At 45.8% G+C, this 15,565-nt stretch overlaps 1 protein-coding gene across 1 annotated transcript in view; it reads right to left on the bottom strand.

The window, feature by feature from the left end:
* Positions 1-15,565, bottom strand: part of KNDC1 (kinase non-catalytic C-lobe domain containing 1) — a 757,927-nt gene that overhangs the window by 439,451 nt on the left and 302,911 nt on the right. The gene's annotated exons all lie outside the window — the stretch shown is intronic.

Below are 15,565 nucleotides of genomic sequence, written 5' to 3' on the forward strand. Positions count from 1 at the left end.
AGGAAATAGCGCGGCAGGCAGGCCAGCAGCAGTGTGCGCATTTTGGACAAGTCATTTTTATGACTTGCCCACGCATGCGCACACACGCTGGAGTACCTTACCTCCTCCTCCTCCCCCAGCAGTCAGACAGGCAGGAACCCGGGTCCCCCGGGTCTCATTATGGGCAGTATTAGCCCTGCTCTTAGCCAATCCTGGCGCAGTGGCGCTGTTAATGCTGCACCAGGATTGGCTGAGTTACCGTGGCGTTCAGACTTCAGGAGTCAGAGTCATGAGGAGAGTGAGCATAGAGACCTCATGACTCAGACCTCGTGACTCGTGACTGCTGCAGTCAGGGTCCTTTGTCATGATCTATCCCCTGTGAGTCGTGACGCCGGAATGATGAGAGTGACACAACAATTGAATTCTCTGTCTTCCTAAAATGTAAGTTTTTTTGTGTACAGTGAGTTCAGTCGAGTGCGTTTGGCCAGAGTGTGCGTGTGCGTGGTGGTGTGTGGGGTGGCATGTCATGATGACTACTTGATGCGAAGCACGCCACTTACTAGGCCTTCCTGAAGTGCCTTACATGGAGGCGCACAGCTAGGTGAAATAAATCACAAGTCCAGAAGTTACTGCAGCAGAACAGGTGCCTCGCCCGCAACATGCATCCGGTGGACGGGGAGCAGTAGACAGGAGTGGGGGAGTATACAGGCCTCTCCACAGGAGGGTCGGAAGGCGGGTTAGGTAACAGTCGGGTAGATAGGGAGATGTAGAGAGTCAGGGAGTACACTGCTTTGAGGTGAAGGGTCGGCACAGATTCGCACAGAAGAGGGTGCTGTTGTTGATGGCAGCTGAAAGGATGGGGCCAGTTCATGTGGAAAGAAGGGTGCTGGAACTGGTGACAACTGCGAAAGCATGTGGACTAGTTTAAGTAGAGAGAAGAGGGTTGGGAATGCTGACAGCTGGGAGGGTGTGGACCTGTCTAAGTGGAGAGGAGGGTGAAGGGACAGGTGACAGCTCTGTGAGGATATGGACCAGTTCAAGAGGGTAGAAGGGTACTGACACTGGTGACAGCCGAGAGGGCAGGAAGCAGGTTAAGTAGAGAGGAGTGCTGACACTGGTGACAGCTGAGAGAGGGCAGAGGACAGTTGACGCAGAGAGGAGGGTCCCGGACACTGGTGAGCAGTCTCTCTTCTTCAGTCACATTAATCGGAGTAGCAGTCCCTTTGTAGGATCAAAGCTAAAAGATGGGTATACACGATGCTAACTTATGCCTGGGCACTCAACATTATGTATATATTGCTCACAAGTAGCTATATATGTGAACTGAGGTCTGCATTATGTGCGTGCCGAATGTTGATGTATATTTACACAGAGATGCTATATGCGAGCGCTAAGATACGACTGGTGCATTCTCTGGCATCTGCTACATACGAGTAATGATTTATGTTTCCGATTACCTGTTTTAATACACGAAGTATAGTGTACAGCAGCCATGTTATTAACAATAAACATCTGTTATTCATCTCCAAGATACCATTGGCTAAACTTGCGCTTTTCAAATACACGTTATGTTACTTTATGAGTGCAGTGAGACATCATATATATTGCCTACGACCAACATTCTGATAGTAAGATTGCCTGCTCTACTGTGTCCGCTCTCACATTTGTACAACTGCGTATGCTTTTTTAATGCCATGACCAAAGGAGACCACAGCGGAAAAAGAGCACCACACCAGGGCACAGGTAATTGTCACCACTGCCCTCTTTTAAGTCTACCACTAAGGCAGTATTCAAGGGAAGCCCTGTCTCTCGTCTTGACTTTAGGACTCTCTGACAAGATAACAGACGTTATGAGGGGTCAAGGGAGGAGGCAGGAGGCTCCGAATCACCCAGCTGATTTATGGTGAGACCCGGCTGAGGGTGAGATCCAGTTTGTCCTAGGCCAGCCTTGGCAGAGGACTCTGCTGTGGGTGCACATATCGCAGCTTGCTGGATGCATGCTATGGGTTCAATTTGGTCTGGTCTGGGAATACAAGCTATCTTGCGAGGCTAGCCTATGATCCAGGAGATCAGTCAGTGCTGTGTTGTGGGATGTGTAGAGGCTGAACACACTTTAATATCTGGGAGATTGGGTGTGTTTTTATAAGCTTGATTAGGACCTAAGGAAGCAGACATGTTGTTCTGGGATACTGTCCCGAGATCCGTGAGACCTGGCTGCCTGTATGCTACAGGTCGTGTAAGGGCTGCAACCACCAGACTGCCCCAGAAATGGGGAAACCTAGTATGCTTTCGGGGACTAGCTAGGCAGATTGCCTTATTTGAGAGACTGCCACAAGAACAGGGAGACCGGGCTCTGCTATTGGGTGTGTATCAGTCGCATCCAAAAGTGAATGGTGAGTCTTTGTGAGCGCAGAGTGAGTTACGTGGCTGTATGAGTACACTGGATAAGATGTATGCCCTCATGAGTGAGGGTTGAGTGGTGTGAATACACCGGATAAGTGGTGTGCACTTCTGAGTGCAGGGTGAGCAGACTACTTTTGTGATTGTAGGGAGAGCGAAACAGTGTGCATTTTTGAGTGTAGTGAGGGGTGAGTGATGTCTGTGTGAGTGCAGGTTGAGCAGTGTGCCTGTGTGAGTTTAGGGTGAGTGATGTAGATGGGTGAATGCAGGATTAGGGCTTAGTGATGTGTCAGGGAAGGGTGAGTAATGGGACTATGAGTGCTGGGTGAGTAGTGTGGCTATGTGAATGCGGGGAGAGTGATGTATCTGTGCAAGTGCAAAGAGACTTGTCTGGCTACTCCCAGAGTTGTGTTCGCCAAGCCACCTCTTTCTCAAATTTGCATGAAGATGCACCATTTGCCCACTTTTTTTCCCAAATTTTCTCGAGGGGGGAACCCCCCGAACCCCTGTAGGTGGTTCAGGCTCGCCTCAGTGTACACTAGTATTTACGCCTCACCACTTTCAAATGTCACCAGCCGCCACTGGAAAGGAGTTAGAAAATATATATAGAGAAAAGTGAGAGGGGGTATTACAAGGGGCATCGAAGGTAGGGGAGACAGGATCTTTAATAAAAAACGTAAGGGGGTTAATGGATGACTCCCCCGTCCCTAAAAGCCACAATATGAAATTTAAACATGAAGAAACCAAAGAATGGCTATTAGCAGGCTAGGTTCATCTGTCTGGTGAAAGCTAAAAGAAAAATTTGTCAGAGTGGATGAACGAAATAAATTAATCAGAACCATTTTTTCCACATTGAATTTTTGGCTGTTTAACATAGAACCGTTTATCTCATTACTGTGGATGTGTAATCTTGAAAATTGAGCTGGTTATCTAAACAAAAACCAAGAAGTAGTAGAACACAACTATTAACCCCTTCACTGCAGCGGCAATTCCACCGCAGCGCTATGGGGGGAGGGGGGCAAGCGGCGGCCGCATGCTCCAGACGGAGCCGCTCCGTCACGAGCCGCGGTTGAGCTGTGCTCGTGACGGAGCGGTTCTGTCATGGCCTCGCCCGCTCAATAGAACGCGCCGTGCAGGCGCGAAATCAGCACCGCGCAGGCGCGGCGGCAGGGCCATGACGGAACCGCTCTGTCATGAGCACAGCTCAGCCGATGCTCATGACGGAGCGGCTCCGTCATGAGCATGGGAGGGGTTAAGGGAGAAGAGACATTGCAAAAGGTGTGCAATAGATGTGGCTACATTTCGGAAACAAAGCAAATGCATGGCTCTAAAGTAACACACATGTTGTCATATTCGCTTTTTTACTATTAAGAACATTCACTTTAGTTGCAAATAGTTTCAAAGCAACTCTAATTTGTTTCTCAACTTAACTGATGTGTTTATCTCGATGCTGCTCTTTCTCCTTACAGTTTCTTTCCATTCTATCTTATATTTACTGACTATAGTTTGATTTGTTTACCTTATTCATCTCACTCAGGCTGGTTTCCTTTTTATTCAGATTCATTTTCAATTTCTCTGTAGTGGGCCCTATTTACAAAGGTAAATCGGAGATCACTCACACATGTAGATTTACGCTTACTCCCTGACATAAGCCTCCACCTAAACGCAATTCAGCAACTCTGGGTGAAGATGTACACCAAGATGTCGTAGGAGTATGTGTCCCTACCTCATTAGGGCTCACCTGCTGATGCGCTTGTGCATAGCTGGCGAAGCTCTATAGTGGCTTATCCAGAGTTTAACCACTGGGGATTCCATGCAGTGCATGTGCTTTTTAACTCATTGCGCAAGCGCAATGAGTTAAAATGCGCGTGCAGAGCATCAAATCGTCAGCTTGGTGCCGCCAGCCCAGCCATTCTCCTCCCCTAATTGCCCCCTGCTGCATCAAAGGCTTTTTCACGGCCGGCAGGCAGTGCTTTCAGTTTCACGGCCGCCAGGCCTTGTCTCCTTTCTACGCATTTCACTGATGGCACTTCCTCAAACATAAAACATTTGTTAGAAGCTCTTCACTTCATACGTTCCCCAACCGTATGTACCTTATTACCAGTAGGCATGTGGTGACTTTAAAGTGCGTGAGCTTGCAGGAGAAATACGGTATTACCTCTTGTTACTATTGTAGGCAGGATAATGTGTCAACATACTTTATCAGCACTACGCCCCTTTTACAAGCGCCGCGTTGGTTTGACATTCATTGCTGCATATCTTATCTGGTCTCCCTTCCTCTCCCCCAATTAGTCATCAGGCTCCAGCACAGCCCTCCCTCTCCACCCGCCTGACTCCTCAGCTCTGCTGTGAGACAGTCGAGGCTGGAGCCCCAGGACGGTGCCCTTTCATGAATGTCGCGCTGGTCTTGCTTTCGTTGTCTTGCCTTTACCCCCGCTCCTCCACCCAACTCTCTTCTCTCCTTCCCTTCTCTCATCCCTCCCCCTCCTTTCACTCCTTCCTCCCCCTCCTTTCCAAACAGTGAGTGAACTCCACTGTTTTCGTCGGAGTAGACCAAAGTGGACACAAGCTTGTTTATCAGCACTGCGCCCCTTTTACAAGCGCCGCATTGGTTTCACATTCATTGCTGCGTATCTTATCTGGTCTCCCTTCCTCTCCCCCAATTAGTCATCAGGCTCCAGCACAGCCCTCCCTCTTCACCCGCCTGACTCCTCAGCTCTGCTATGAGACAGTCGAGGCTGGAGCCCCTGGACGGTGCCCTTTCAGGAATGTCGCGCTGGATTTGCTTTCGTTGTCTTGCCTTTACCCCCGCTCCTCCACCCAACTCTCTTCTCTCCCTCCCTTCTCTCCTCCCTCCCCCTCCTTTCACTCCACCCTCCCCCTCCTTTCCAAACAGTGAGTGAACTCCACTGTTTTCGTCGGAGTAGACCAAAGTGGACACAAGCTTGTTTTAATAGGCATTAGGAGAAAGGGAGACTCGAAGTGGTCCTCAGTCCGCATCAATAAGGTAGGGGCCAAAGATAATGACGGTGAATGCTGACCTTCGCTTCGGCATTATTATTTAGCTTCCCCCATCCTGCTTCGCATTATCACACCTCCCCACCCTCTGAGCACAAACGGAGCCTTTCTTAATCAAGTGTCAGCGCTTCCTTATTCGTCCTCCATTCCCTGGTCTGCCCGACCCTCCCTGACTGTCTACACCCCTCCTACACAGGTCCAGCGGGCACCTACAAGGTACGAGCTCCACAAACTTCACAGACTTGCACGCAGAAGACAGCATTCTACCGGCCTGGGTTCTCATCAAGTATTTTACCAGAAAAGTCCCAGCAATGGCTCCGTTTTTCACCCTACTCCTCTCATCTGTGCACAACCCTCACTCTACCTCAAACACCCTCACTCACCCTCACACCCCCTCTCACCCTCACACACCCCCTCACCCTCACACACCCTCGCACCCCTGACCCTCTCCCACCCTCTCATCCTCACTTACCCCCACCCACCGTCCCACCCTCACTTACCCCCACCCACCCTCTCACCCTCACTTACCCCCTCACGCCCGCTCACCCTCACACACCCTCACACACCCTCACACTCACACACCCTCTCACCCTCACACACCCTCTCACCCTCACACACCCTCTCACCCTCACACACCCTCTCACCCCCTCACCCTCACACACTCTCTCACCCCCTCACCCTCACACACCCTCACTCACCCTCACCCCCTCACACACCCTCACTCACCCTCACACACCCCACTCTCACACACCCTCAAACCCCCTCACCCTCAAACCCCCTCAACCTCACCCCCCTCATCCTCACATACCCTAACCCTCACACCCCCATACCCCCTCACCCACCCTAACCCTCCCTCACCCTTACCCTCACACCCCCACACACCCTCACTCACCCTCTCACCCTCTCACCCTCGCACACACTCTCACCCCCTCAGCACCACCACATTATCACTCAGCACCACCACATTATCACTCAGCACCACCACATTATCACTCAGCACCACTCAGCACCACCACAGCACCACTCAGCACCCTCACACACCCTCTCACCCACCCTCGTACCCCTGACCCTCACCCACCCTCTCACCCTCACTTACCCCCAGCCACCCTCTCACCCTCACTTACCCGCTCACCCTCACTTACCCGCTCACCCTCACTTACCCGCTCACCCTCACACACCCGCTCACCCTCATACACCCGCTCACCCTCACACACCCTCTCACACCCTCTCACCCTCACACACACCCCAGCCTCACACACCCTCCCTCACCCTCTCACCCTCTCACACACTCTCACCCCCTCAGCACCACCACATTATCATTTAGCACCACCACATTCTCACTCAGCACCACCACAGCACCACTCAGCACCACCACAGCATCACTCAGCACCACCACAGCATCACTCAGCATCACTCAGCACCACCACAGCACCACCACAGCACCACCACAGCACCACCGAAGCACCACGCAGCACCACCTCAGCACCACCTCAGCACCGCCTCAGCAGCACCACTCAGCAGCACCACTCAGCAGCACCACTCAGCAGCACCATTCAGCAGCACCTCTCAGCAGCACCACTCAGCAGCACCACATCATCACTCAGCAGCATCACCACAGCATCACCACAGCATCACTCAGCAGCACCACCACATTATCACTCAGCAGCACCACCACATTATCACTCAGCGCAACCACAGCATCACTCAGCGCAACCACAGCATCACTCAGCACAACCACAGCATCCCTCAGCACCACCACAGTATCACTGGTTCAAATCTGTTCTCTCAATGTTTCAAGCTTTATTACAAATCACAAAAAGATGTTAATATTTCACTTCCGTTCTTGGGTTTTCGTCACAATAAAAAACATTGAACATAATCTTCACAAAAGTTATTTACAAAAGTTTAAGCTATTGCCATTACAAATTAAATACATTATTTAAGTATTAATTATTTAAAAAAATTAAAAGCCATTGTTATTTGTAATATCAATACATCTAATTCACGTAAATACAAAACATGTTGCATTACAAATGCTATAGGTGTCACATTTGTGAAAGTTATAACTATTGGCATTGTAAAGGACAAAGCTATTAATTTAGCTATTTTAAAAAATAACGCATAAATAAAAAAAAATCATTTATAATACCAATAGCTCAAACTTTCCTAATGCGAGCCCTATTGCATTTTCAATGCTTGTTTTTTAGATGTTGCGGTCATGTAAAACTTTAAATGTGATCATTTATTTAATGCTAACAACCTGACAAATGTAGTTCTACATAGCGTTTGCACAGATCCTTGCCTATGTTAAGTGAAACTTTGAATTAAAAAGAAAATGGAAACAAGCATCAGCTACAAAAACATTTACACACTTGATAAACGTTTCTAGCGGGATCGCATAGAATGCATACACTGCATTCTGAACCCTTCATCGTTTGCTGCAAAGACCTTGTACAGCCTGCGTGTTCCTTTGTTTACGACACACATTGTGTTATGAGTCTTTGAGTGTGTTAGCAGTAGCGATATATGTAAGATGTGTGTAATGTGTATTTTTTTAGTTGCTGGGCTTTGTGCTGGTGGTGGTATTTCCTGCATCCTCTGATTCGTATGTTATTCCCTCGCAGTGCCCAGGAATGTGTGAAGTGTGTGACTTACTCTGAGCTTGGCTAGAATAGATTTGAGCATGCTTGGGTATTGTTCTCCTGGAGCAGATGTGTGTTTAACGTTACTTAAGGGAAAGCGAGCCATGTGTGCTGAAGCTCCTGAACAGATAATCAGTACAAATGTATGGGAGGTCTGAGATTGTCCGAAGATATGTCTGCGACAAAATAGAGAAGAAGAGCTTGAGAGGACTTTCAGAAAAGTACAAAAACAGAAAAATAGACTCATGGAAAACGTTTACTGGTCTAGTGTGTTGGTAAAATTAACGGAAACAAGAGAAGGAGAGATGATGGGAGTTCACTCCAATAAAACCCTATAAAAAGGCACATGTTGATGTACTTCTAAATCACTTCCAGCTAAAATTTAATATTTTTGAGTCAAATACTCTAAAACATACTTGAGATCATGATGTTGCAGTTTAAGCCCAATAACATCTTATTAACTGCAGTTTTCCCTCTACTGAAATGCCTTCGTATTCTCCTCTGCTCTGCCACTGGCTACTACCGCAGTTGGCATTCTGTCACAGTCACAGCATTTGAGCTTGTCAGATGCATTGCAGTTGTTGACTGGCCGCAGCTGGATCTATGTGCTGCCCTTTGCTTCTGGTTGAGTGTCATTGCAGGGGTTCTATGGATCCTGGTGTAAGCAAGGATGATGGTCCCCCCTACTGGCTCGATAGTAAAATACAGCCATAATTCGAGTGCATTCTGACCTAAAACTCTCTGACACTGGTGCATCTGCATCTGCTGCACCATAGATAGTTTCATCCCTCTAGTCTGTCTCCTTTAGTTGGGGTGCTCAAAGTACTCGTTATACTCTACCACTACACACACACACACACACACACACACCCACACACACACACACACACACATATGGAACTCTGAACTACCTAGTCTGTGGGCTGTGAAGGCTGTAAACTAGTATTCCCTTAATTTGAAAGAACATTGTTGCAAAAATGAACAGATAACGGAACAATAGTGGTCTTATGTCTTAATAAAGCAGATTTGAACTTTATTTACTTTTTAGAAGGTGCTATGAAGTGGAGGGGTGAGCTCAGGTTGTGGCTTGTCATATATGGTAGAAAAATACACAAAGTGCCCACACCACAACGTTTTCAAATACTTATTTTAGGAATCAAACCGAAAAGATGACTTTTAGTTTGTCCGGGTACTTTTATTTTTACCCTTATGACTTTTGTAATTCTTTTTGTAAACTCTTTTTTATCAAATTCGTGAATGAAAAAAGAAACATATATACATTCAATGATATTTACAACACATGTACATATTACATAACATTTCCAGTACTTAAAAAAAAATACATTGTAAACATCCTAGATACAAGACAACCAATAATTCACAATGTGTTTATACTTAAGTAAATTTAGTATACAAAAAAATCAATATTCAAAAGAATAGCTTTCAGACAAAGTCAGAGAAGGAGACTATTTCCCTAAGAGGTGACCAAATTAACAACCAGCTGATGCTGGTTTACTCAATCAGTGAGAGTATTCGCTCCTTAGGTTTTGCCGAGGAGCGAATACACACCAGAAACACTAAAAGCAGACCATGGCCCTCCATTCTCAGGGGAAGATTTCTGCAGATGTATGACCTACCTAGGGATAAATCACAGGAAGATAACGTCGCTGTGGCCTCAAGCAAATGGAATGGTAGAGAGATTTATGGGCAACATCAAGAAGGCCGTTCAGATGGCCAGGCTGGCGCAAATATCGTTTGCTCAAGCTCTGTGCCAAGTCCTACGTGACTACAGAAACACACCCCATAGCTCCACGGGAAGATGTCCAGCAGAGTTAGTACTGGGAAGAACTAAGGCCTAGATGTATCATCGTTAACATTTGCGATTTCTTAATAGCGATTTTTACCGAATCGCTATTAAGAAATCGCAAAATGGGATGTATGTTTAAAATCGCTTTTTTTTGGCGATTCCTTATTATTCCTAATTTGCGAATTCGCAAGTTGCGAATTCGCAAATAAGGAATAATTTCCCATTCATTCCTATGGGCCAGGAGGCCCATAGGAATGATTGTGAAACAATTCTCAAATTGCGAATTCGCAATTTGCTAATCGCAAATTGAGAATTATTGCAAGGGTGCAGGGGTGTCTCATGGACACCCTGCTGCACCCCTGAAACTTACATGTGTGTGCATGTGGCCCACATACATGCCCTATGGGCATGTATGTTTGCCACATGCCACCTTCAAAATTGCTTAATTGTGAATTTTGAATGGAATTCGCAAATTAACACCAACCTGAAATTGGTGTTAATTTGCGATTTCTTAACCTGAATTCGCAAATTGAAATTGCTTCATACATGGCATTTAAGGAATCGCAAAATTGCGATTCCTTAAATGCTTAAGCAAAATAAGGAATCGCAATTTTTTGCGATTCCTTATTTTGCTAATTTCTCATACATCCCAAAAGATGCAAAATGTCCGTTTGCGATTCGTTAAGGCCGAAATTCTGCGAATTTCGGCCTTAATGAATCGCAAAAGGCTTGATACATCTAGGCCAAGCAGAACGAGGCTGCCACAAATTGAAGCAACCATGGCACCGGGTAGCGGCGACATTGCAGAAAAAGACAAAGAGGCGAAAGAGAAAATGAAAAGATATGCAGACGCAAAGCGACACACCAGTGTGCCAGACCAAAAGGAAGGAGACACAGTGATAGTGCGTCAGAGGCAACAAAGGAAATCTGACAGCATGTTCTCCAAAGACCCGTTACTAGTGACGAAAAAGGGACCAATGATCAAGGCAGAGTAAGAACAACAATGAACAACACGGAACAGTTCACACTTCAAAGAACTAAAAGGAAACAAAAGGGAAGACCTGAACAAGGACTAAGAAGAACAAGGGCCAGAAGAAGAACAACCAACAGAAGCAATCCCGAGAAGAGTTTGCAGACGTCCAAGACGACTGATAGAAGAAATGTAATGAGGAGAGGCACACTGACCTGTGCCAAGGAAAACCCACATAAATCTTTATCTCCACCCACGCATCCCTGCAATTTTTCAACTTTCTCTTCACATCTTTATGACAATGGGGGGAGATGTAGTGACCTGCCAATAGGTCACTAGGACCCTGGAGGTCACGAGGGGGATACTGAAGGAACTGAACACCACATCCGGTCACAGGTGTGGGGAAGGGGCATTCAGGGTCAGACAATCACGGCGTAGAGACGTGTGTGGGCATGCAGATACCAAGCTGTACCAAATAAAGAAATAAAGATCCTTACCTGTCTCCTGCCCTTCTTTGAAGCGTGGACACGACAATCTGCTGATCAGTAGATGTCAGCTGTGAGCGTTTGAATCACCAAACCATCTCCCTAACACACATGCATGCATACATACGTAGAATTATTGTGTCATTCACGTCCACAGCACGCAATGCTTGGGTCTCTGAACTACAGAGACCTGGGTACCAGGGACAAAAGTCCAGTCTCTGCGCAGTGGGCGAGGCCCTCGTATCCACTGTTGAAGTTGGCAGGGATGGCCAAGCTGTGTTGTGATCCATTTCTAATTTAACAGCAGTTTGGTAATTTGTGAAACTAGCAGTGACAAGAGCTTCTGCGCGAGAAATGAACAAACACGGAACACTGTCCTCATTACCAGTTCTGTCCAGAGCAAAGCACCACACAAATGGCAAGTCTTTCCAGTAAATTCATTATCCTTGCTGTGGAAGCATCATCCGTGTTCTCGGAGTGCTCAACACTGCTGCAGGCTAATTTGTGCACTCATTACAGCTCTGAGAGTTCCTAAAACTTTTGCGAGTTGGCATATTATATCAAGCATGAAATGCTGGTACTGTAACAGTACATTTACATCCCAAACACATAAGACAGCAACTCCAAAGTGTGACCTGGGACGTGGGAGTATGTTTGGTGGATTTCTCAGCCAGTTTCTACTGCATTTCTGTGTGTGAGCACACGGCAGTCCAATTGGGTTTCACCAAGAGAGCTGCAGTTACATTGATTACCATTATTAACCTTAAACAGGGTCTTCCCTGCTATTGGTGCAGCAGGTGCAGTGGCAAAAGGTTCAAGAGGCCTGAGAGATCCAGTGAACCCTGATTGTTGTTGTTTTCCATAGTTCAGACAGAGGCCATGTGCCCATTTCCTTTATTGCACTAGGGCCCATGACACACTGGCTAAGCCACTGACAGTAACTCAGCTGCCCTTGCCACTAAACACACCTTGTCCAAAGTAAGTTAGGCATTCTTGTAAAGCAGCTTGTTTTTCTTGCAACAGCAAGGTCTGAAAACCAATTATATTAAATTCTACTGTAAATAAGAAGTGAATTTCGTGCTCTTGAGCCCTATTGCAACTCTTTGTCTGATGATATACATACAAACGTGCCTCCTATTGACCTTGCATGACAAAAGAGAGTGCAACATACAACAGTCTACTCAGCTTCATCATACTGTTCTGTAGTGTAGCCCCTATATTCCCAATAGACTCAGCGCATTGGAATAATATATCCTATAGATTAGACATAGGACTGAGGCCGACTAGGTCTCCATCGAATATACTAAACTTAATAGTGAGTGCCAGCTAGCTTAGAGGTCACTAGAAACTTTCTCGAATTCACAAGAAGGGATGAGTTTCTGACAACCGCATAAACATGACAACTTTGTTTCCAAAGAATAAGAAATATATCTCTCAGAGTCGTAGATCGTAGAAACAATAGATAAGTATTTCACCTAGTCAATCGTGCATGCTTCATTTCAACAGAGTTGTGAACTGCTACAAACGTTAAGCAGATTGCAAGGTATAATGAGTACAGCGAGAATAGTATTATAAAATAATACTGTAAAAGCATTGTATGGTTATTAAGCCATATAAAAATATATACATAAATACCAAATGACTAAAATGCTCAACTGATGCTTCTAAATACGCCTACCCCAATGTACCTAACCTAAGTCTAGTACGTGGGAAGAAGTAAGTGTTGTGTAGCATAGGTTTAGTTGTTTTTACAAAGAATCTACCGAAGGTTTCTCTAGGTTTTAATCAGCTCCATACCTTAGTTAGAATGAAGGTGGCCTGATATCTCAGTCTCGTGACTCGATTTCCCAACACCCCGCAAGGGGAGCTTGGAAACACTAGAGCTGGATTCTCGGCGAGAGAAGGGCAGCCTCTCGATCAGTGCGTCAGCTGGAGGGTCGGCTTCCTTCGGCACTTACTGTAGCGAGCTGCTTCGGGCAAGTAGATAGTCAAACTGCTCCGAACCACCATAGTTTGCCATAGCAAGTGAAGGTATATTTATACCTTGAAGGTGTTTAGGAATGACATAGTTTGACGTAAAGTCGAGCATATGAACATCAGGAAAGAACCCATAAGTAATAGTTGTTCTTTGCAAAGTACATGAGTTCTTGGACAAATCAATATTCAAACAAGGGGAAGTTCCCTAACTGCTTAAACCGATTTTCCAAGAAATGCTTGTGACGTTTGGTATGGGTGGAAGTAGCCATGCCTGTATTTGGGTCGCATGGTCTATGCCTAAATAAAGGGTTGATTTCTATGCCTATATAAGGGCAATGTGAATTGTACCTATATAAGTGCATAAATCGGTAAATTCACTCGGAGCTCTAAACGCCACACAACAGTTCTTCACTCTTTTTTCTCCATATCTGTCTTCACTGACTTCCATTTGAGGGCCTCTACATTTGTGAAGTCTACGTTTTAATCTGTACAGCGGCCTTCATAGGTAGCTCCAGGTACCTGCTAGAGAAACTCTCCCAATCTGGAGGCTCGCATGATCTATGAAGACTCACCTGAAGAGAATCCTGTTGGTCAATAAATCTGAAACCATAAGACAATTCCTCCCATGCTGAGTTCAGTGAATAAGGATCTTTCTCCTCCTCTAATCTCATTTTGAGAACATCTCAAAGAAATCCTTGTGAAGTATCCTTCACAGCAGGCCCCGAAATAGATTAACCCCTTCCACGCTGATGACGAGCTGGGCTCGTCATGGCGTAGCCTCCTCGCACGCTGATGATGAGCCCAGCTCGTCACGTAACATGCGTTTTAAAAAATCTCAGCGCAGGAGCGAAATTCCGCTAGCGCGCATGCGGTTAATGGCCAAGTTGCATGCCGGACAAGAAATAATCTGTTCCATATAATTTGATATGATTATGCAAAAGCTTTGACCCAGGTACTCTCACCATTCAGCCCTACAGGACCCCTTACACATTCTCACTCAAATCCCCTAGCTCCTCAGATGACCCTTCTCACTGCCTCTGCTATACTACTTTTGTAAGGACCAGCTCATGTCTCCATTCTGCTACAGTTCACCGACTACAATCATACTATTCCATATCAGTTCATTATCCTTTCTCCTCACCAATACTCTAACATTTAGAACTTGGTCCTGACTCATTAATCAACTTGGCCCATGCCCACCCTATTCTCCCTTTGCTGCTGTGCAAAGCCAATCTGACAGACACAGCAGAATAAATGGATGAGCAGCACTGACTTAGACATATAATTCACACTAGCTCATTTACTTTCCTCCCTTTTTACAATCCCACAAAACTAATCAGTTGGCTGCTGGATTGCTGCAAGGAGAGTCACAAGAGCAGGGACAGACAGGCAGTCCATTCCTCCAGGCATTTCCCTGGTGGGCTGTAGGTCTGCTTTTAGAACCGGGGGCCACTCCTGGTACTTCTGTCCCTTCCACCCAGCTCAGCAAGGTTAACTGCATCAGGCCTGGGGACGCTTCAAGAGAGAGAGAAAGAGTGGATGGGAAGAGGAAGGTAGAGAGAAAGTGATCAGAAAGGGATGAGAAAGAGAAAAAAGAAGGAGAGAGAATGGATGGGTGGAAAGAGAGAGATTGAGCAAGGAGCTGAAGAGAGCAGGGCTGGTTTGAGCATTTGTGTGCACACTGCAGGCTACTCTGGCTACCTATCCCTCCATGCACAAGGTATTGTACTGCGTGGACACTAATAGGGCATTTTTAATAAACGCCAGTTTGTTAAATTAACGTGTAGAAATAACTTGTAAGCCTAACATGAGTAGCCACATTTTAAAATGGCAAATGGGAGCTCTAGGCTTTCGTAGCAAGGCATGTCAAGTTAGAAATGCTTTAGGAAGCAGTTTACTTTTCATTTTTTTTACTGTCCTTAACTCAACATTCTTGTTAATGTGAATAAGTGAAAAGTTCAATGATAAAATGTGCTGAAACAAAATAATCTAGTAGAAAAGATAGTTTTTGACCTCCCCATAGAAACGTTACCCAAAAAAATACAATAGAAATGTAGTTAAATCTTAGTTACATTTTTCTTCATGAATAAGAATTGTAAGGTAGAATATGTGAGAAAGAGATGATTAAATTTGTGGAATGATAAACCTAACTGAACTGTTTTGATTTTTAGAAGAAGGGCGGGTGGGAACCAAACAACAACTTGTACAATGTTGTTAGTAATGTACATGCAACATTTGATATTACAAGTCTTTGTTTCAATACAGTGTAGGCAGTGGAAGATTTCCG

Source organism: Lissotriton vulgaris, chromosome 5 (assembly GCF_964263255.1).
Source record: "Lissotriton vulgaris chromosome 5, aLisVul1.2, whole genome shotgun sequence".
Lineage (NCBI taxonomy): Eukaryota > Metazoa > Chordata > Amphibia > Caudata > Salamandridae > Lissotriton > Lissotriton vulgaris.